This window comes from Brienomyrus brachyistius, unplaced genomic scaffold (assembly GCF_023856365.1).
Source record: "Brienomyrus brachyistius isolate T26 unplaced genomic scaffold, BBRACH_0.4 scaffold184, whole genome shotgun sequence".
NCBI classification, from domain to species: domain Eukaryota; kingdom Metazoa; phylum Chordata; class Actinopteri; order Osteoglossiformes; family Mormyridae; genus Brienomyrus; species Brienomyrus brachyistius.
The window spans coordinates 238,517-260,000 of NW_026042459.1; the positions used below are offsets into that span (position 1 = coordinate 238,517).

At 48.0% G+C, this 21,484-nt stretch overlaps 1 protein-coding gene and 1 non-coding gene across 2 annotated transcripts in view; both read right to left on the bottom strand.

The window, feature by feature from the left end:
- The window catches only part of LOC125728180 (uncharacterized), a 56,375-nt gene that overhangs the window by 26,585 nt on the left and 8,306 nt on the right, over positions 1–21,484 (bottom strand). The gene's annotated exons all lie outside the window — the stretch shown is intronic.
- LOC125728181 (U2 spliceosomal RNA) lies at positions 19,550–19,734 on the bottom strand. Its single transcript, XR_007388951.1, has one exon. It is a non-coding gene; the product is annotated as a U2 spliceosomal RNA (small nuclear RNA).

Genomic DNA, 21,484 nt, shown 5'->3' on the forward strand with positions numbered 1-21,484 from the left:
ACAGCCAGTCACTCTCACTCTCTGACAGTCTGAGAGTCCCCAGCGAGGGACCACTGTCCCTGTGCAGCCACTGAGTTCACTGGCAGAGCAACATCCACAGCCAGTCACTCTCACTCTCTGACAGTCTGAGAGTCCCCAGCGAGGGACCACTGTCCCTGTGCAGCCACTGAGTTCACTGGCAGAGCAACATCCACAGCCAGTCACTCTCACTCTCTGACAGTCTGAGAGTCCCCAGCGAGGGACCACTGTCCCTATGCAACCACTGTGTCCACTGGCAGAGCAACATCCACAGCCAGTCACTCTCTGACAGTCTGAGAGTCCCCAGCGGGGAACCACTGTCCCTGTGCAACCACTGTGTCCACTGGCAGAGCAACATCCACAGCCAGTCACTCTCACTCTCTGACAGTCTGAGAGTCCCCAGCGGGGGACCACTGTCCCTATGCAACCACTGTGTCCACTGGCAGAGCAACATCCACAGCCAGTCACTCTCACTCTCTGACAGTCTGAGAGTCCCCAGCGGGGGACCACTGTCCCTATGCAACCACTGTGTCCACTGGCAGAGCAACATCCACAGCCAGCCACTCTCACTCTCTGACAGCCTGAGAGTCCCCAGCAGGGGACCACTGTCCCTGTGCAGCCACTGAGTTCACTAGCAGACCAACATCCACAGCCTGCTGCCTGTGATTCCCAGGGACTGCATAGTTTTTATTTGTGCTTGAGTCATCTGAAAACCATCAGTGTAAAACAATCTCAGCTGAGTAGGGATCTTCACTTGTTTGCACCATGAGGCAAGAAGCATGGTGGTTACAGACACTAACTCGCAACATGAAAGATGGTGGCTGATGGATGCTGGTCCCACATAGTCGCATTTCAGGTCATCAGTCAGTACAATTCTGACTGGTCACTGACCAGCGGTGGAAAGCGATACATTCACACTTCAGCTCCTGCCCTTAGGAGTTCCTGCGGCACAGCGTCTGCGGTAAACCGTAGCCCGTCTGCATCTCTGTTTCTGCTTTTGAGAGTTCCCAGCATGCATTTCTGTGGTTTCAGCCATTGCACACAGGCCACTGTGAGCTGAAGCAGAAATTTACTGGAAAGCAGAGGGAGTGCAAGGACTTCAAATAAACAAACATAGATAGACAGACAAACACATAAACAGACAGAGCAACAAACAAACAATCAAATAAATTTACAGCAACACATACGAGAAAACGTGAAATGTGCCTGTTTGTGCACCACACTGAACACGCTCACATGGTCTCTCCCTGGCCAATCACAGGTCACCTCATCACACCGCCTATCCTGGCCGGGATCACATCCTCAGGGTAAAGGGGGATTCCCTGGTAGCTTTCCACTGACTGGTGCTGCTGTCCGTGACACTAACATGACAGAATACACACACACACACACACACACAAACACACACACATACACACTCACTCACGGAGAGGTCACCAAAGTTATGTAAAGTCAAAATTGTGCAAGCTTACTTCATTTGCAGGTTGTAGAGTTCAACTTTCAATCAGCAGCAGCCTTTTATATATATATATATATAGTCTGAGTCATAAGACGTGTCATGATTCATTAATGATGAACAAACATCAGAGCAGTATTTCACTTGTGTTATTCATTACTTTTTCCTTCAGTGGTTCACGAAGGTTTACAGAATTTACAGATATAGTAACAAAGATAGTAACTGCTTGAGATACAAGATTCATCACGACTCATTAATGATGAATCAACATGAGATCATTATTTAACTAAAATAACACTTCGTTTGTGGTTAATTAATACATAAGAAATAGCATAATACTGTATTATTTGTGTGCCGTCAGGTGTTTTTACATCACTCCCCTATGCCAACTTGATATGGCAGTTGGCAAACCGCCAGCGTTCTGCAAAAGCCTCATTTACCGTTTTTTTTTCTTAACTCTTAACTGCTCAGTGACACAAGCGTCTGCACGAAGGAGAGGAAGCCAGCGATCTACGGGGAGAAAAGCCATATTCATCCTGCAAGCCTGCTGCGTAATAACAAAAACGCAACGCCTCCATGGAAATCATGACCACATGCAAATCCGGTGTTTTCAGTGAAACAAGAGGTCTGAGAGGGCAAAGCTCCCTATTTTACTCACTTCGCAGGCAAAATTTCACATCTTTATGGCATATTACAGGAAACAGGCAAAGTACTGATGTTTCTAGGGAGGGAAATACTGTCTGGGATGAGAGTGGAAGACTTTGCATGACGCGCCGATGGCAGCGGCGATCGAGTCTGCTGGCTTTCACGCTAATTGCTAATAATGCTCATCCAGACAGTATATTTAGCACCATGTTTAATCGTATTTAAATGATTGAAATCTGCGTTATATAGGTAACATTAGCTTGTTGTCGTCTTACTTTTGAAACCTTCATCAGTAAACCAAAAATAAGTGTTTTTTCTTCATTGAGCTATCGCTAAATTAGTAACAAATGCAAGTGAAAAACGCAGGAGACGACATTTCAGGGAAGGGAAACATGCAAAGACCGGAGCGTGTGGCAGGGGAGGCGGAGGGACACCGCACTCTGCGTCAGCTCTAAACTCTCGTTGCTCGCTGCATGTATGACGATTTCGGCCCCTGGGGGGACAGTTTGGCAGACGAGAGCTCCTCTGTGCGACTGTCCTTTACAAAGAGGCTTTCACACAGGTTTCACGCTGGATTTTGCTCAGCATGTGGAAGAGCACAGCTGATGAAAGTGCGAGTAATATGCCTTCATGCAGGCGTCTTCTCCGTACATCTGGATGAGCCAAATGCAATAACGTTCGGATGCCACCGGGGGGCTTCCTGCTGCGCGGTACTCGGTTTGATTGCCAGTATGAAAATATACTACTACTACTATTAATAATAATAATAATAATAATAATAATAATCATTATTATTATAACAAATCCTAGTTAAAAGTCCAATGTGCTGGATTTTGAGAAGCATTCAAAAGGGAAAATTTCACTGTAGAATTGAAAACAATGGTGGGGTAATTTCAAGATCAAATAAAAATGAGAGAGAAAAACCTGCAGCCCTAAAATTCCCCAGCGTAAAAACGACGGGCCTGCGTCAGCGTCTGGGCAGGTATCGCATATGATGCATTATAGGTAATCAAAGTGCCCGCGGCAGCCATTTGGCCCCGAGTGCTGCCTCAAAGGGGCCTGTTCTCCGGCGACTTTCTGATAATCATGTCTGTTTCGTAGCAAGGTGGGTGGCTGGCGTGCAAGCTTACGAAACCACAGCACAAATTTCAGCCAGCCAGCGCCGCCCCCCCACCCTACAGAAGCCTTCATATCTGGGTCAGAGACAGCGGGCGGGGGGGGGGGGGGGGGGGGGTATATTCTGGGGCCCGCGCATCCCGGAAAAATTGTGGTCGCAATCCTCCGCAGAGACGCCCGCATCCATGCACTCGCCGGTCACCGAAACACGGGTGCCGTCCTCGGCAGTACCGACCCCCTCCTCCCTTCTCCCCGGTAGCTGCCAGACCCGTGAGCTTGAACGATAACAGCCCCAGCGGACCAGGGGGCGTAAATCAGATTATATCCAAACAAAGTATTATGCAAACAGCTGACAGAGGAAGGTAAATAAATGTCTATGAGCTGGGGGGCTGGGGGGCCGTGAACAACCTTCACAAACATCACATTCACCTTGTCACCGGTACGCACATCCTGGCAATGGCAGTCCCTCCCCCTCCCACATGCTCTTGTCCCACAGTACAGGAACCTCCCCACCCTGAGTATCTGAGCCCCCCCCTTATATGAATGTAAGGTGAGATATCCCAATCTGCTAGAAGATAGTCAGCGAAAGTGTCTAGTCTGACCAGCAAAGGTTGATGTTTACGATCCCTGTAGTGAATAATAATCTGGTCACATTATTGGGGGTGTGGGGGGGGCTGTGACTCCAGAGAGCAGGGTGTGCGTGACCAATGCGCTGTAGATATTACGAAATCATACAAGTGGACCTTCTGCTACCTTCTGACCTGCCACGGCTCTTCAGCTTTACCTGAGATTAATGACAGGAAATGCAGGCCTTGTATAAACACAGGCCTTCTATAAACGCAGGCCATGTATTCCGAGAAATGCCTGTGCGTATCTGCATGCTTGTATCTCTGGCTTCTGCATTGTGTATCTTTCCTAAGTGTGTTTGCATGCTCATGCGTCCATGTGTCTTTTATGTGTGTGTGTGTGTGTGTGTCTGGGTATCTGTGTGTGTGTGTGTGTGTGCCTGTATGTTTCTGAGTGTGTGTGTGTGTCTGTATGTTTCTGAGTGTGTGTGTGTGTGTGTCTGTATGTTTCTGAGTGTGTGTGTGTGTCTGTATGTTTCTGAGTGTGTGTGTGTGTGTGTCTGGGTATCTGTGTGTGTGTGTGTGTGTGTGCCTGTATGTTTCTGAGTGTGTGTGTGTGTGTGTGTCTGTATGTTTCTGAGTGTGTGTGTGTGTGTGTGTGTGTGCCTGTATGTTTCTGAGTGTGTGTGTGTGTCTGTATGTTTCTGAGTGTGTATGTGCGTGTGTGTGCATGAGTGTGTGTGTTTTTGTGTCTGGGTATCTGTGTGTGTGTGTGTCTGGGTATGTGTGTGTGTGTGTGTGTGTGTGTGTGTGTGTGTGTCTGTGCGCGTGTGGAGCGGATGTGTTTCCTCCTTTGGGGACAGGGCAACCCTGCCTGTGCGGCGCAGAGGAAGCCAGCTCATTTGTGCCCGCCTGGTCTCCCCTGCTCCTCTGATCGACAGATCGTTTTCATAACCACTTCTCTGAGGTCAGAGCCCAGTCTGCTGCAGTCACGCAACGGCCTGCCCGGCCGGCTGGCTTTACCGCTGCGAAACGACGCGAGCAGCTCTTAAAGGGACAGCGTACGGGACCCGGGCCCGAAAGCCTGCCTGACCTTTGACGTGTAACTGCGGCACGTGCTGGTTGCCCAGGAGCCACAGGCTTTGCAGAAAGAGGATTTTCCAGTTACATTTAGACAGGAGCAAGTACAAGTGAGAGTACTGGTTCTTACTATTTTATTTATAATGGCTGAACAATATTTCTGTATATTACATACAGATATTTTGTTTCAACCTACTAGCTGAGTATAAAGGGTCACAGTCACAACTCAACTGGTTGGATGAAACAAAATCATGGTCTGGATTTGAACGTTCTGGACCTGAACTCCCCACCTCTGCAGGATAGCGTGTGTCTGCGGGTATGTCTGTGCCACATGATAGACTGGCATCCCGTCCAATGCGTGCCCGGGTCCTGTGCCCTACGTGGCCTGAGATGGGCTCCAGGCCCACCTGCCCCAGACCACAGTAAACGTCCGGAAGATAGACTGATGTATGAACTGACCATTAATCAGAGACTAGGGGTGGGCAGTAGACTGGTGTCATGCTCATTACCGGTGTGATTGTGCATTCACACCACGGCTCTACAGCCTAATTACACTACAGCCTATTTATGAAAAGTAAAACATTTTATTTTCTTCAAAGCTTCAGTTGAAATCTCAGTACTTCTTATGTAGTCTGTGCATCTGCTTTATCTGCGTTGTGTGATTTTTTTTATTCCACTCTAAACAGATTTTGCATAATTATACACATTAAACAAAATATCCTGGTTACATATGTGTAGTTGCAAAGTAAAAAGCATATCACATTCGCTAAATCAGCATATATAAATCAGCATATTACGCAATGTGTGTGGTAAAGGCACAACCTAAAATTAGCTACATCGAACGCCTTTGGGTAGTTTGCAAACCCTACAGACCGTGAACAAGGTAAAAGATCCGTTACAGACATTAACATGTGTGCATTTGTCTCGAATTGAAAATGTCACACCAGATAGCTGACCAAAGTTGGAAACACTGCGTTTTATTTGAAATGAATTGTAAAATACACTGTTTTCAGCTTAAACCACTTGTTATTCCCTTTGCGTTGTTACTCAGACAAATATATAAAACAAACACGAGGAACAAACACTATGTCGCTTTTTAATTCATTTCGAAATAAAACCTTCCATACCCAACTGTAATTAAAGTGTAAATTAGCTAATCAATTGTACTTAATATATTATAAAATATTTATTATTTAGTTTATATTAATTTACTTAAATGGTTTAATTTACTTAAAGTTCGAAAAGAGCAATACGGTGATACCGTCGCCTGCCAAAAAGTGAAAAATACCGTGATAATAATTCAAGGTCACATTTCTCAGCTGCCCCCCCCCCCCCCCCCCCCCACCCAATTGAAACCCATTTCCTGTGACACTGACCCCTGAGCTGCATGTCTCAGGGGCGGCTACCTCAATCCCACACACCTCCACAGCAAATAGCGCACTCCCCTGCAACCTCCTCCCCACCTCCTCCTGCAGAAAGCCCAGCATCTTCAGCCAGCAGGGGGCGCCCTCTCCGAACAGCGCAGGGCAGAAGCAAACCAGCGCCCGGCGCCGAGAATGCCCCAGCCAGCCTGTGGGACACCGCTGTGCGAGTCAGCCCCAATAGCAGACATCAAAGAGCATGCCTACATGTCTGACACGTAGAAGACGGTGCAATGGAGAGCGGCTTCTGCTAAGCTTCCAGACGAGGAACTTCGGTACGAGCCTAATAAGTCAGTTAGAAACGTAACCAACATAACCATACTGGGCAGCTGTGACGAGAGACAGAGAACCAAAGACGAACCACTTCCCGTTTGTGCTGGAGATGCAAGTGCAGTGCATGTGCGGAAAGTTTTTATACGTTATATAACATGTATCTTTCTTATTTAGTTATGCTAATACAAATCACTGCCTTTACGATCGCTATTAAGTTTCCTTTAAAATGTGCAAGCGTACATTAGCTGTAGCTGCATAATACAACACAGATTAGTATACCGGTCCTGCAATGCTTTCAAGTTGCTATTAGGGGTGTGTGGGTATGACAGCACATAAATAAGATATGAAGCGTAATGCTGGGTATTTTGTCATTAGGCCTGATTTAGAATAGCTTCAGCGTTGTCACCGCGCTTGTTGCATAATGCTGAATAATTCTGTAACGAGTTAAAGTCATACTGAAATGACACGTATTGTCACATATCTGCCACCAATCTGATCATTTCTGGAGTATGAAAATGCCCGCAGTACAAACCGCGGTATGTCTCAGCGCACGGAACACCTCTGCAGTGCCGTCTGCCTCCCCAGTTAGTTCCTTAGTAAGCAATTGATCCAATTTGTGAAAGTCTGCGCAGCGGGAAATAAAATTAACCTCACGATTCCTCATGAAACCCGCTTCCTACAGCTGAAAGTGCACATATAATAATAATAATCGATACTTTATTGTCCCCGTAGGGAAATTGTCTTTACGCCTCCCACAACTTGCTGTTTTTTCATAGAGGAAGTTGTCTGCGAAGGGCTGCCACCTGTAGCGGCGCCCAGGGAGCTGGGGGTTAAGGGCCTCGCTCAAGGACCCGCAGTCTGAGGCTGGGTTTGAACCTGCGACCTTCTGATTACAGGCACACAAGCTTAGCCCACAGAGCCACACGCATATAGAATAAGGTCAGATATACAGGGATTAAACAAAATTAAAAAAAAAAAAGAAAACACAGCATGATATATTCTGATGAAAGGTAAGTAAAGTTACAAACTAATTATAGCTACCATATATATGCGAGTTTTCAGGGCAACAACAGGTGACTAACCTCTTCCAAACAGGCCAAACAGTCAGTGCCCATAGTGCAGGAGCACTGCTGTCAAAGGGAACAATCTCTAAACGGTAACGGAATCTAACGGCGCAGAGGAACTATCATTACAGAAACGGCTGACTGGCATGAATTGGATGATACTTAACAGGACAGTAAATGCCACAAAGTAGCCTTAAAAATGACAGCAGAAATGAATCAGCAGCTCTGTGAATGAGCATTACTGCAGACTGTGATAGAGTAACTACAGACTGTGAATGAGCATAACTGCAGACTGTGAATGAGCATAACTGCAGACTGTGAATGAGCATAACTGCAGACTGTGAATGACAGTAACTGCAGACTGTGAATGAGCATAACTGCAGACTGTGAATGACAGTAACTGCAGACTGTGATAGAGTAACTGCAGACTGTGAATGAGCATAACTGCAGACTGTGAATGACAGTAACTGCAGACTGTGAATGTCTTTGAGGTTTCTCTTGTACATATAGAATGACAGCTGGAGGTTGTTTTTAGTGAAGAAATAAAGAGGAATCTGATTTGTAATGCTCCGGGCTCAGTCGCCGGCTCGCTTAAGTGTAGCTCTGTGTGGGCAGCGTGCCTCGCCACGCTCCGTGCTCAGTGGCCGGCTCTGTTAAGTGTAGCTCTGTGTGGGCAGCGTGCCTCGCCACGCTCCGTGCTCAGTCGCCGGCTCTGTTAAGTGTAGCTCTGTGTGGGCAGCGTGCCTCGCCACGCTCCGTGCTCAGTCGCCGGCTCGCTTAAGTGTAGCTCTGTGTGGGCAGCGTGCCTCGCCACGCTCCGGGCTCAGTCGCCGGCTCGCTTAAGTGTAGCTCTGTGTGGGCAGCGTGCCTCGCCACGCTCCGTGCTCAGTCGCCGGCTCGCTTAAGTGTAGCTCTGTGTGGGCAGCGTGCCTCGCCACGCTCCGGGCTCAGTCGCCGGCTCGCTTAAGTGTAGCTCTGTGTGGGCAGCGTGCCTCGCCACGCTCCGGGCTCAGTCGCCGGCTCGCTTAAGTGTAGCTCTGTGTGGGCAGCGTGCCTCGCCACGCTCCGGGCTCAGTCGCCGGCTCGCTTAAGTGTAGCTCTGTGTGGGCAGCGTGCCTCGCCACGCTCCGTGCTCAGTCGCCGGCTCTCTTAAGTGTAGCTCTGTGTGGGCAGCGTGCCTCGCCACGCTCCGTGCTCAGTCGCCGGCTCTCTTAAGTGTAGCTCTGTGTGGGCAGCGTGCCTCGCCACGCTCCGGGCTCAGTCGCCGGCTCGCTTAAGTGTAGCTCTGTGTGGGCAGCGTGCCTCGCCACGCTCCGGGCTCAGTCGCCGGCTCGCTTAAGTGTGGCTCTGTGTGGGCAGCGTGCCTCGCCACGCTCCGTGCTCAGTCGCCGGCTCTCTTAAGTGTAGCTCTTTGTGGGCAGCGTGCCTCGCCACGCTCCGTGCTCAGTGGCCGGCTCGCTTAAGTGTAGCTCTTTGTGGGCAGCGTGCCTCGCCACGCTCCGTGCTCAGTCGCTGGCTCTGTTAAGTGTAGCTCTGTGTGGGCAGCGTGCCTCGCCACGCTCCGTGCTCAGTGGCTGGCTCGCTTAAGTGTAGCTCTGTGTGGGCAGCGTGCCTCGCCACGCTCTGGGCTCAGTGGCCGGCTCTGTTAAGTGTAGCTCTATGTGGGCAGCGTGCCTCGCCACGCTCCGTGCTCAGTCGCCGGCTCTCTTAAGTGTAGCTCTTTGTGGGCAGCGTGCCTCGCCACGCTCCGTGCTCAGTGGCCGGCTCACTTAAGTGTAGCTCTTTGCGGGCAGCGTGCCTCGCCACGCTCCGTGCTCAGTGGCCGGCTCACTTAAGTGTAGCTCTTTGCGGGCAGTGTGCCTCGCCACGCTCCGTGCTCAGTCGCCGGCTCTGTTAAGTGTAGCTCTGTGTGGGCAGCGTGCCTCGCCACGCTCCGTGCTCAGTGGCTGGCTCGCTTAAGTGTAGCTCTGTGTGGGCAGCGTGCCTCGCCACGCTCCGTGCTCAGTGGCCGGTTCTGTTAAGTGTAGCTCTGTGTGGGCAGCGTGCCTCGCCACGCTCCGGGCTCAGTCGCCTGCTCTCTTAAGTGTAGCTCTGTGTGGGCAGCGTGCCTCGCCACGCTCCGTGCTCAGTGGCCGGCTCGCTTAAGTGTAGCTCTGTGAGGGCAGCGTGCCTCGCCACGCTCCGTGCTCAGTCGCCGGCTCGCTTAAGTGTAGCTCTGTGTGGGCAGCGTGCCTCGCCACGCTCCGTGCTCAGTCGCCGGCTCGCTTAAGTGTAGCTCTGTGAGGGCAGCGTGCCTCGCCACGCTCCGTGCTCAGTCGCCGGCTTTGTTAAGTGTACCTCTGTGTGGGAAACATATGCTGCACACCCAAGCACATTATTATTGTTGTGGCTCGAACCTGACAGAGCATAAAATCCACTTCCAGTCACAATTACCGCCACTTCCTGTGCCAGTGGCTCTGCAGTGAAAAGCTTCATGAATGGTTCTCAGAAATATAAACCAACATTTGAATAAACAAATACAGTCAGTGGGACAGCCATTTTTCAGAACGTCTTATTCACAGTGAAATTTAGGCTAGTATAACTCTTCCAGCCTGAAACGCTGTACCCCCGCAGTCTCCAGTCTCACAGGCCATACCGCCACAGTCTCCGGCCTGAAACGCTGTACCCCCACAGTCTCCAGCCTGAAACGCTGTACCCCTGGAGTCTCCGGCCTGAAACGCTGTACCCCTGGAGTCTCCGGCTTGAAACGCTGTACCCCCACAGTCTCTGGCCTGAAACGCTGTATCCCCGCAGTCTCTGGCCTGAAACACTGTACCCCCGCAGCCTCTGGCCTGAAACGCTGTATCCCCGCAGTCTCTGGCCTGAAACGCTGTACCCCCGCAGTCTCCGGCCTGAAACGCTGTACCCCCGCAGTCTCCGGCCTGAAACGTTGTACCCCCACAGTCTCTGGCCTGAAACGCTGTACCCCCACAGTCTCCGACCTGAAACGCTGTACCCCCACAGTCTCCGACCTGAAACGCTGTACCCCCACAGTCTCCGACCTGAAACGCTGTACCCCCGCAGTCTCTGGCCTGAAACGCTGTATCCCCACAGTCTCTGGTCTGAAACGCTGTACCCCCGCAGTCTCCGGCCTGAAACGTTGTACCCCCACAGTCTCCGGCCTGAAACGCTGTACCCCCACAGTCTCCGACCTGAAACGCTGTATCCCCACAGTCTCCGGCCTGAAACGCTGTACCCCCACACTCTCTGGCCTGAAATGCTGTACCTGTGCAGTCTCCGGCCTGAAACGCTGTACCCCCACAGTCTCCGGCCTGACAGGCCGTACCACCCAATCTTTATTGGAGCTGAACGCTGGCTTCAAAGAAAGGGAAGTTCAAACAGCAGCCGTTTCTCTTCCTCGCTCAACCACCGAGTTTCGATCAGTACTACGCATAACGGAGATCCCGGTGACGATGAAGTGCGTAATCGATCAGTCTGGTTACTTATGTTCTGGCAGTAGGGGCTCATGTGACACCTAAATGTGAGAGAGATGGAAAAGTCCCCCCTCCACCAGTTCAGGTATTTCCAGATGTACAAAGAGAGCTGATGAGATTAAGTTCACAGCTAAGGGTATCTGTGCTCGATCCGTTGAATAAAGTTGGAAGGCCGGCACATAATTAGGACAAATCTGCTTCTTTTAGCTGCAATAGGCAGTACATCACATTATCACAGCAATTTCACAGATTCATGATACTGCACTAGCTAAAAATTCCACTGAAAGGACTACAATGGCCAATATTAATATGTTTAATTAACCAAACCCCACACACAAGCAGTGACCTCACCGCCGAACCTGCAGCTGAAGTCCTGCCTGAAATCAAACCGCATAAATATTCAAAGCGCTTATCTGACTGGAAGTGACTTAAACTTTCTGTAATTTTAATTACTTTAAGAATATTATTTTTTTTCTGAAATCCATGACCTCTGCAAAGCCTATTACTACGAAGGTAATGTGATTACAGTGGAACTAATTAGTTTTTTTTTTTAATGAAGACTTGCATAATCGTGTTGATATGCGTATTGTGAATGAAAACTCCTTAAACTCCAGATCGTGCTACATCACTACATGATTCTCTCTAACCAACACAAAAGTGGCCAGTTCTGGGTATTCCTCCAAAATATTTTTATAACAAAAAAACTACATTCTGTCAAATTCTCAATTGATAAGGAGCCTTATAATATTTTTTTTAATATATGAAAATGTTTATTGTAAATACACCAACAGGTACGGTAACAGGAAACCAGCAATGCTCAAAAACAACTGTTATCGGGGCGTCGTGCACAGCGTTAGAACTGTTAGCTTGGTTCACGGTAATCCCCAGACTCATTTGTGGCCTGATATCTGCTGCCATGATAGGGACCCTCTGCTATTACGATAAAGATTAAGAAGAGATCTCTTTGACAGCAATCTGGAAAGTAATGGATAGGAAAGAGCACAGGCAGGTTAGCAAAGCCGCAGCAGATGCAGAACAAGAGCCGGTGCTTGCCAAGGGCCGGGGGCTGGGGGCGGGGGGCGGGGGGGGGGGAGTGGGGGGGGGAACGCGGGGCCGGCCTGCATGCAGAGGCGAGTCAGAGATCAGAGTCGTTTTTCCTAGTTGACACACCATCGCGTGCAAGCGCATGGGAATGCAGTGGCACATACAAAGTGTCCTCCACTGCGGAAACAGTGCCCTGCCGGGAGTGACAGGAAAGTCACAGACTGAACCCTTTTTTCCTCTCCCCAAATGGGCGGATCATAAGCAGCTTCGGGACTTCGCACTGTAACATGACTGACTCTATGCAGGGCCACTGCGCTGCTCCATGCTGAAACCCCACACTGCAGATGAATGAATGCGTTTGTGTGCACTGGAAGGCTTCCATGCAGAGGAGAGATGTTTCTTCCTGCTTAACAGCAAATGATCACAAGGGCTCACTTCAAACTCCCCCCCCCTGTCCTGCCCCCATATATCAATGGATGAGTTTCTTTTGGTGCCTGTTATAACACATTAAGGTCAGATCTGAGAAATAGTGCCACGATAAATGCATCCACTCACAAAGTCCAGCACAAAATCCAACCCAGAGCTTCATAACATCCATCCATCCATCTTCCTATGCTTATCCTTGACACGTTTATGCTTTATAAAAAATAACTGCCCAAACATTATGTTTTCTTAAATAATTAACTCAAACGGCTTCTGAAAGCACAAGTGAAATATATTTTGATTTATACAGTAGATGCTTTTATCCACAGCGACATACAATTTTAGCATAAAATACATCACAAGCATATAGCTGTCAAGGAGTTAACTTAGAAACTAGTGCTGCCAGGCTGAGCTCCCAGTGAGTGAGAAGTGATAAGTCCGTACTCGAACAGGATCAATGCAAAAACACCATTAGGACTTCACACTTTAACAATAAAAATCAATTCTTTGTGTCTGTAGAGAATAATTTGTTGACTAGCATAATGCACACTTAAGTCATGTGATCTGACGCAAACAAACAGTAATGGCGTGTCTTTTGTTGTAAAAGCCGGTGGACATTAACCTAAAAAGAGACCCATTTAAACATGATACTCTGGGCTAAAGGAGAATCACTCACTTCTCCATTTGTGTCGCACTTCCCAGTAATGTCTATAAAATATAAGGCAATAGAATCACTTAAAGGGAAATTTGACACTGAACAAACAAGTCAGTGGTCAATCTTTGATGTCCCGAACATAAGTGATCCCTTTAGAGAAGAGCCGTTCCTTTCATGAATGAAACAGAGATGTGAGGACAGGAACACGTCACTATCAACAAAAGTCTGATAGCGGCATTTGTGTTCTTTCCAGGAATCGGCCTTTTCTCTAACAGAATCATCTATTGTTCTTCTATATGGCAGTATTTAGTAGTGAGTTCCCCTTCAGGGGCTCTGCCATCGCTGTGTTTTGACTTATGCAGCAGTACGCAAACAAGCCCCGCCCCCCGCTTGACTAAGCAAGTACGGCCAACAGCAAGTTTCATTTTCACAGGGAGGCTCCGGCAGATAGCAGCACACGGGAGGAGAGATGAACGAGACCTTGGGGCCGCTGGCGGAAACCACCAAAGCACCAGCCACAATATTATTAGCTCAGTTATTTATTGATAGATTACATGCTATTTATAAGCAGAAACAATCAAACAGGCATTTACAACAGTTTATATCTTACAAAGCATCTCGGTGCATTCTGATAATGACAAGACTGATAACTGTAACTAACAGGCCTTTGTGAAGATGTTTGCAAAAGGGATTTAAAGGTTGTGAATAAAAGTCCTGCAATTGCCAAAGAAATCCAACCCGTTACTGACAGCACTGCCAAATCATTCATTCCGTTACAGACAGCACTGCCAAATCATTCATTCCATTACTGACAGCACTGCCAAATCATTCATTCCGTTACAGACAGCACTGCCAAATCATTCATTGTGTTACTGACAGCACTGCCAAATCATTCATTCCATTACCTTCAGCACTGCCAAATCATTCATTCCGTTACAGACAGCACTGCCAAATCATTCATTCCGTTACAGACAGCACTGCCAAATCATTCATTCCATTACTGACAGCACTGCCAAATCATTCATTCCGTTACAGACAGTACTGCCAAATCATTCATTGTGTTACTGACAGCACTGCCAAATCATTCATTGTGTTACTGACAGCACTGCCAAATCATTCATTCCATTACTGACAGCACTGCCAAATCATTCATTGTGTTACTGACAGCGCTGCCAAATCATTCATTCCATTGCAGACAGCACTGCCAAATCATTCATTCCGTTACAGACAGCACTGCCAAATCATTCATTCCGTTACTGAAAGCACTGCCAAATCATTCATTCTGTTACAGACAGCACTGCCAAATCATTCATTCCTTTACTGACAGCACTGCCAAATCATTCATTCCATGACAGACAGCGCTGCCAAATCATTCATTCCATTACAGACAGCACTGCCAAATCATTCATTCCGTTACTGACAGCACTGTCAAATCATTCATTCCGTTACTGACAGCACTGCCAAATCATTCATTGTGTTACAGACAGCACTGCCAAATCATTCATTCCGTTACTGACAGCACTGCCAAATCATTCATTCCGTTACTGACAGCACTGCCAAATCATTCATTCCGTTACTGACAGCACTGCCAAATCATTCATTCTGTTTCGTAAATTGAAAAGTGTCCCCGGAGCTTAATCCTGTGTTGTTTGATAAGGAGAACAAAAATAAAAGAATCAACATGACTGCCAATCTTCAGATGATATTCGGAGGGAAAATGACTTTTTAAAGCTGACCCTCCGGCTAGGATGTTGGACATCTCTGGCTCCGTAGTTCACAAGGCTGATTCTCTGATCAGCTGAGAACCACCCAATCTCACTGAGATTGCACAGGTGGTTAATCACCTGGGGGGTAGGGGAGGCTGCAGGGGGTCTGTGGTGTTCGGGGGAAACTTCTCCAGGCTGGTGGTAAGGCTGTGCTCCTTGCATTACAGGCAATCTTTGCTTCCATTTGGGAGTCAGGCATCATCCCAACTGACTGGAAGTCCCTATCTACTCCCTATATACTCTGCCTCTTCAGAGAATCCTTGGGTACCGCTGGTTTGACTTTGTGTCGGATGAGCGGTTGCTAGAGGAGTCCTGAATGAGGCACATTACCTGCATTGTGAGGGAGCGTCAGTTACTTCGCTACGGCCACGTGCAGCGTTTCCCTGAGGGTGACCCGGCTCACAGGATCCTCATTGAGCGGCTGGACTAGGTCCAGGGGATGCCCACGTAACACCTGGCTATGGCAGTTGGATGGCCATTTCCGGAGGGTGGGACTGAACCGTGTATCTGCCTGGGGGGTCGCCAAACGGGATCACGAGGAGTTTCGTCATGTAGTGGGTGCGGCAACGTGCTGCATCAGCTCCCTAACCTGACCTGACCTTACTGACCTCCATCCATCATCCATCCATCCATTCATCGTCTAACAATGGACCTTGAGGAATGTTGCTGTGAGCCTATACCAGGCAGCAGTGACCCAAAACCTGGTGCCGCTAGAGGTTTTGGGCCCCAAGAAACCACATCATATTGGCCCCCCTATCCAGCCTATGCGATTACATCCCACTCTTTTGAAGGCCCCCTCTTGGAATTGCCATAACATTCCCTCTTCACAGTGCTCCTGAGTGAGGCGCCTTATAATTAAAAAAGTTATAATGTTAAACTCACCACTGCCAGTCACATTCCACAAGGACGAGGCAGTATAACTAAGGAATGCAGTAAATACCCTGTACTCTCTCCTCTTTTTTGCATTTCCGTGAATCTTTGGTCTCATGACCTTAAAGTCTTGAGTCTCTAAAATACTAAATAACAGAATTTGCATTCCGCCCACACATAACGGCGATTCTGCCACCCCCCCCCCCAAGTTTTCACTGCTGGAACTTCAAACCCAGTGGCTCTTCTCACGCACAGTGAAGCACTGGGCATCGGCAGCCGTGTTTACAGTTCGGTACATAGGGCTTGCCTGTCTCCTCTCTGCTCTTCATGCTATTCATGGACCCAGAGCCCCGGCAGGCAGTAGTCACGCAACATTCGGGAAGAACAAGCCCTTCATTCATCTCTCACTACCGTCTCCCTCCGCGTCACACTGCCAGTAATCACTCCATCAGGGCCTACGATCACCGTGCGCGCAGTACCGCTCTTAATGGCAACTTCCTCTGTTTTCCATATCCATCTGATGAACGCAGAGGAAACCAAGAGCCGTCCATCCATCCACGATGCATTCTAACACAAGAGAATGATTTCTTTGAATTTCTTTGAATGGAGACTTACGCTAAGCTAAATTGAAATGATGTTTTTTAAATAACCCAGGCATATAGCAAAAAAACAACTAGGCTTTAATATAATTGTCTTTCACGATCCAGTGCATGCTTGAATTTTGGACAAAAACGTAAAGGCTGACGTGTTCAGTGACAGTGAGGTGGCTTTGTCCTGGGGGGTACAGAGAAGCAGCTCCCTCTTTTACTTACGTCACACCCCCCAGCTTCCCTTTACATCGCAAGAACGGGAACAGAGACACTAAAATATCTCATTTCTCCATCTCAACCAACGAGCGTTTTTTTTTTTTATATATGATTTTTGGTTGGGATTTTAGTGAAAACTACCTTCAAGAAAGTATCAGTGCTTTTCCACTGCCACCAAGAACCAAGCTGTACAGCAAACTGGCGGTTTTCCATTGTCAGTTCCCAAGCCGTACCTGTGCTGACGCGGCCCAGCTTACTAGCAGCACCGAAAGCGTGACCAATCCGAAACGGTAGCGTCACCACCATCTGATTGGTGAAAATGCCCAAGGATACCAGTGTTCTAAGTATGGATTATATGAATGAAAAAGTGTATATTCTATATTGTATTGGACATCACAACGTAACGGCGCATTCTCAATAACTGGAACTTAAACATTTTCAACCTCTTGTTTAAAAAAGCTTAAAACGCCTTCAGTTTTACGTCACTGTCAGTCTCCAAAACCAGCAAAGCCTTTACCGAGCCGACCCTTCTGCAGTGAAAAACCAGATCAAGCTGGAACCCTGCTGTAACTAGTCTCTCTTCATGGTCAAGTATGGTTTGTATATTAACCCACAGGAAGCCCACAGCACGTAGGGATATGAGGCCATAATGAGGCCCAAAGGTCGAGTGTATAAACCCACCGGAAGCCCACAGCACGTGGGGATACAAGGCCACAATGAGGCCCGAGGTTTGAGTGTATAAACCCACAGCAAGCTCAGAGCATGTGGGGATATAAGGCAATAATGAGGCCCAAAGGTCGAGTGTATAAACCCACAGCAAGCTCACAGCACGTGGGGATATAAGGCCACAATGAGGCCCGAGATTTGAGTGTATAAACCCACTGGAAGCCCACAGCACGTGGGGATATAAGGCCATAATGAGGCCCGAGGTTTGAGTGTATAAACCCACAGCAAGCTCACAGCACATGGGGATATAAGGCCATAATGAGGCCCGAGGTTTGAGTGTATAAACCCACCGGAAGCTCACAGCATGTGGGGATATAAGGCCATAATGAGGCCCGAGGTTTGAGTGTATAAACCCACAGCAAGCTCACAGCACATGGGGATATAAGGCCATAATGAGGCCCGAGGTTTGAGTGTATAAACCCACCGGAAGCTCACAGCATGTGGGGATATGAGGCCATAATGAGGCCCAAAGGTCGAGTGTATAAACCCACCAGAAGCCCACAGCACGTGGGGATATAAGGCCATAATGAGGCCCGAGGTTTGAGTGTATAAACCCACAGCAAGCTCACAGCACGTGGGGATATAAGGCCATAATGAGGCCCGAGGTTTGAGTGTATAAACCCACAGCAAGCTCACAGCACGTGGGGATATAAGGCCACAATGAGGCCCGAGGGTCGAGTGTATAAACCCACAGCAAGCTCACAGCACGTGGGGATATAAGGCCACAATGAGGCCCCGAGATACAAGTATGCAAACCACACCAAGACTGCCACACATAGGCATGTAAGACCACAATGTTTGGGCATATAAGACCACAATGCATGGGTGGATTATGCCACAAGACGCAATAAATCTCCTGGCTCATCATAGCACCTGTGTAAAATTGAAGAAAGCTTGACCAGGAGTTCCTCAAAGTGGGCGTAACTGAAATGAATTAAAAGCAGTGGGATGCTTCAGGTGTTATTTAGACTTGCATTCTTGCTTTGATGCATAAGCCTTGATGCATGATGCAGATTTGCATCAGACTTAAAAGCTGATGTTAGACTTAAGGAAGGACTTGTAAGGAAGGACAGGATGTGGAGGCACATTCAGGTCTTCGATTCATCCTGTTCTGACAGCACAGTCATCTTCAGAACGACACCCAGCCACTGGTGTGTGAGCCCTTCTCATGACCTCACGCACTGCAAACTCAGGCATTAAAGATGGGCAGGAAACATTTACCTGCAAGACAATGAGAAATAATGGCCAAGGAGTTTCTCCTAAGGCGTGGGCTCAAGTCTGACATCTTGTCTTAGATAGTCAAATGCATTATCATGTCTGACGTTTTACGTGCCTTCGATTCTGTAGCCTGTTCTGTGAGACAAGAGAAAAATCAAAGGATTTGCCAATGCTCTAAGTATCACAGGAATGAAAAACGCTTTTCAGCTCGCATTCTGGTGAGCAAAAAGGAGCTATCTGATCACTTTAAAATATTTGTTTAACTTGGAGAGTCATATTTCATCATAACTCAGAATATATTTCCCTTGAGAAGCATTCAGAAGCTTATAACAAATTAATATAATTAGCTGAACAGAGAAAGGGGCGTTCCTGCTATGAAATACTGAATGAAAGCTACTTCATTCCATATTTATGGGGGTCTGTTCATTCATGTTTTCTTACAGCCAGCAATTATAAGCATAAAAATGTAAAAACGTAATATAAAAATGTAAAACAGGGGTGCCTTTGAAAGGTCCAAGGACTGCTGCGCAATAAAAGTAAGTCACGTCAGTACAGTAACCACGCACACGGGTGAAACAAATGAGGGAAGAATGTCACCCCAAAACAGGAGGACGGCTCATCCTCCGCAGTTCCCTGTCCCGACACTGGGGGCGCTGTGCCTATGTGCCAGGATGAATTTAGAATTAGGTGATCAGTGGTCATTGTTGACACACCACAGCACAAAACAACAAAATGTGTCCTCTGCATTTAACCCATATGTGACATCGTGACATAGCAGGGGGCAGCTAATTCAGTGCCTAGGGAGCAGTGCTTGGGGGCGGCACCTTGCTCAGGGTACCTCAGTGGTGTCTTGCTGGTCGGGTTGCTTTCGATTACTAGTGCACCTCCCCAACCATTAAGACACCACTGCCCACAAAAATATCCCTGGTAGGGGGTGCACCATTCCTGGAGGTACTGCAATACCAGATGGATGCATGGAGTGGACAGAGCAAGCCCCTATTCCAAAAATAAATTTATTATATAAATTTATATGGCCCCCAGACAGGGGACGTCTCAGATGTTAAACTAAGAACAGGTACTACACTTGATATTAGCCAAAAGGCCAAGAAGCGATCGGTGCATTGTTGAATGATGTACTGGAATTCCATCCAGGCTGTACCCCAGCCTTACGCCCTGGGCCTCCTGAGTTCCCTGTTACCCTGACCGGGATTACAAGTTGGAAGATGGAAGGATGGATGTATTAACTAATGCTTTTTGAACTTTGTGGAGAAAGTTTCCAAATGAAATCTTATTCGGTTAACTTGTGCAACACTAACTCCAGAGTTAAACTTGGTGTTAAAACATCACGCATCCTGTGCGTGGGGGGGTCATTGTGACACGGGTGTCTGCATGACAGCTCTGACATGCGTTATGAAAGCAGGGTTGGAACACATGACACAGCAGATCAGCGAGAATGGCTGCTTAAAAAGGTCATGTGACAGGTGGGGAAATTTGTCAAAACGACTGGTTTCGTAATAAAAGTCTTTTGCGGGAAGTTCATCCTGTCGGCGTGGCGTTCTTACATATTTAGTCCTTGGAGGTTCGGCTTGTGGGCAGCCTGTTGAGAAACTGACGTTTGAGGAAGAAAGACTGAGCATCTGGACAGAAGGAAGATGCTGCTATGCCATTGAGCAAGGCGCTTAAACTAATCTTTGCAAACGCTGTTGAAGAATAGAGACTGAAGTGTTTTTAGCTATGCCTCAGCCTAGCTCTATGCCTCAGCATTTGAGCTGCTATCAAATGGTCTTGTGCATCCATCCATCCATTTTCCAAACCGCTTATCCTACTGGGTCACAGGGGGTCCGGAGCCTATCCCAGAAGCAATGGGCACGAGGCAGGGAACAACCCAGGAGGGGGGCCAGCCCATCTCAGGGCACACTCACATACCATTCACTCACACGCACACCTACAGGCAATTTAGCAACTCCAATTAGCCTCAGCATGTTTTTGGACTGTGGGGGGAAACCGGAGTACCCTGAGTAAACCCCACGACGACATGGGGAGAACATTCAAACTCCACACATGTGACCCAGGTGGAGAATCGAACCCGGGTCCCAGAGGTGTGAGGCAACAGTGCTAACCACTGCACCACCATGCCACCCCGGTCTTGTGCATGTTTATCAAATTTCCTTTCCATTAATGATTCTCTCTGCTCACTCAGCGCCTGTTAGACGCAGGTTTGTCATCGTCCCCCTAGTGGTTTCAGGAAATATGTCACAAGTCGGTCCTGAGAACGGCTTCTAGAGCTAACAAATGTTTTAGGACAGGCTGCTGCAACACATTTCTCAGGAAGGAACTCCATGAACATCCTTTATTGTTCTGCTTCCACGGGTTTTATCTTTAATTAAACAGGGAAATTAATTAGTAAGCCTTCAACTTCACTGTATTCAGTACAGCATCATTACTATGAAATCACACCAAAACAAACAATTTAACCCTCTTAAGATATACTTGATATATATTGTTTTTTTCCAGCCAAAAACAAAAAAAGACGAGAATGCAGTGAGAAACTGGGAATCACTGGAGAAACAACAACACAATTACACACTCTGGGAAAGTTTAGGACACTGAGCCACATGTTTTTGGACTGAGAAAAGCTGACAGAAAGACACAATGCCACTAGCTACACGCTGATTGGGTGTCGAGCCACCGGCAGAGCTAGACTGCCGCCAATCACGCTGCTCACCTGTCTCTCACTGACTCATCACTCAGCCAATCAGCTGCCAGCTGCTCTGCACTCGCGCTGAAAATGCCATCTGAGGCCCTCCTCCAGGTGTCAGTCCTCAGGATAAACACCTGACAACAAGCACTGAAATCCCCTTTAA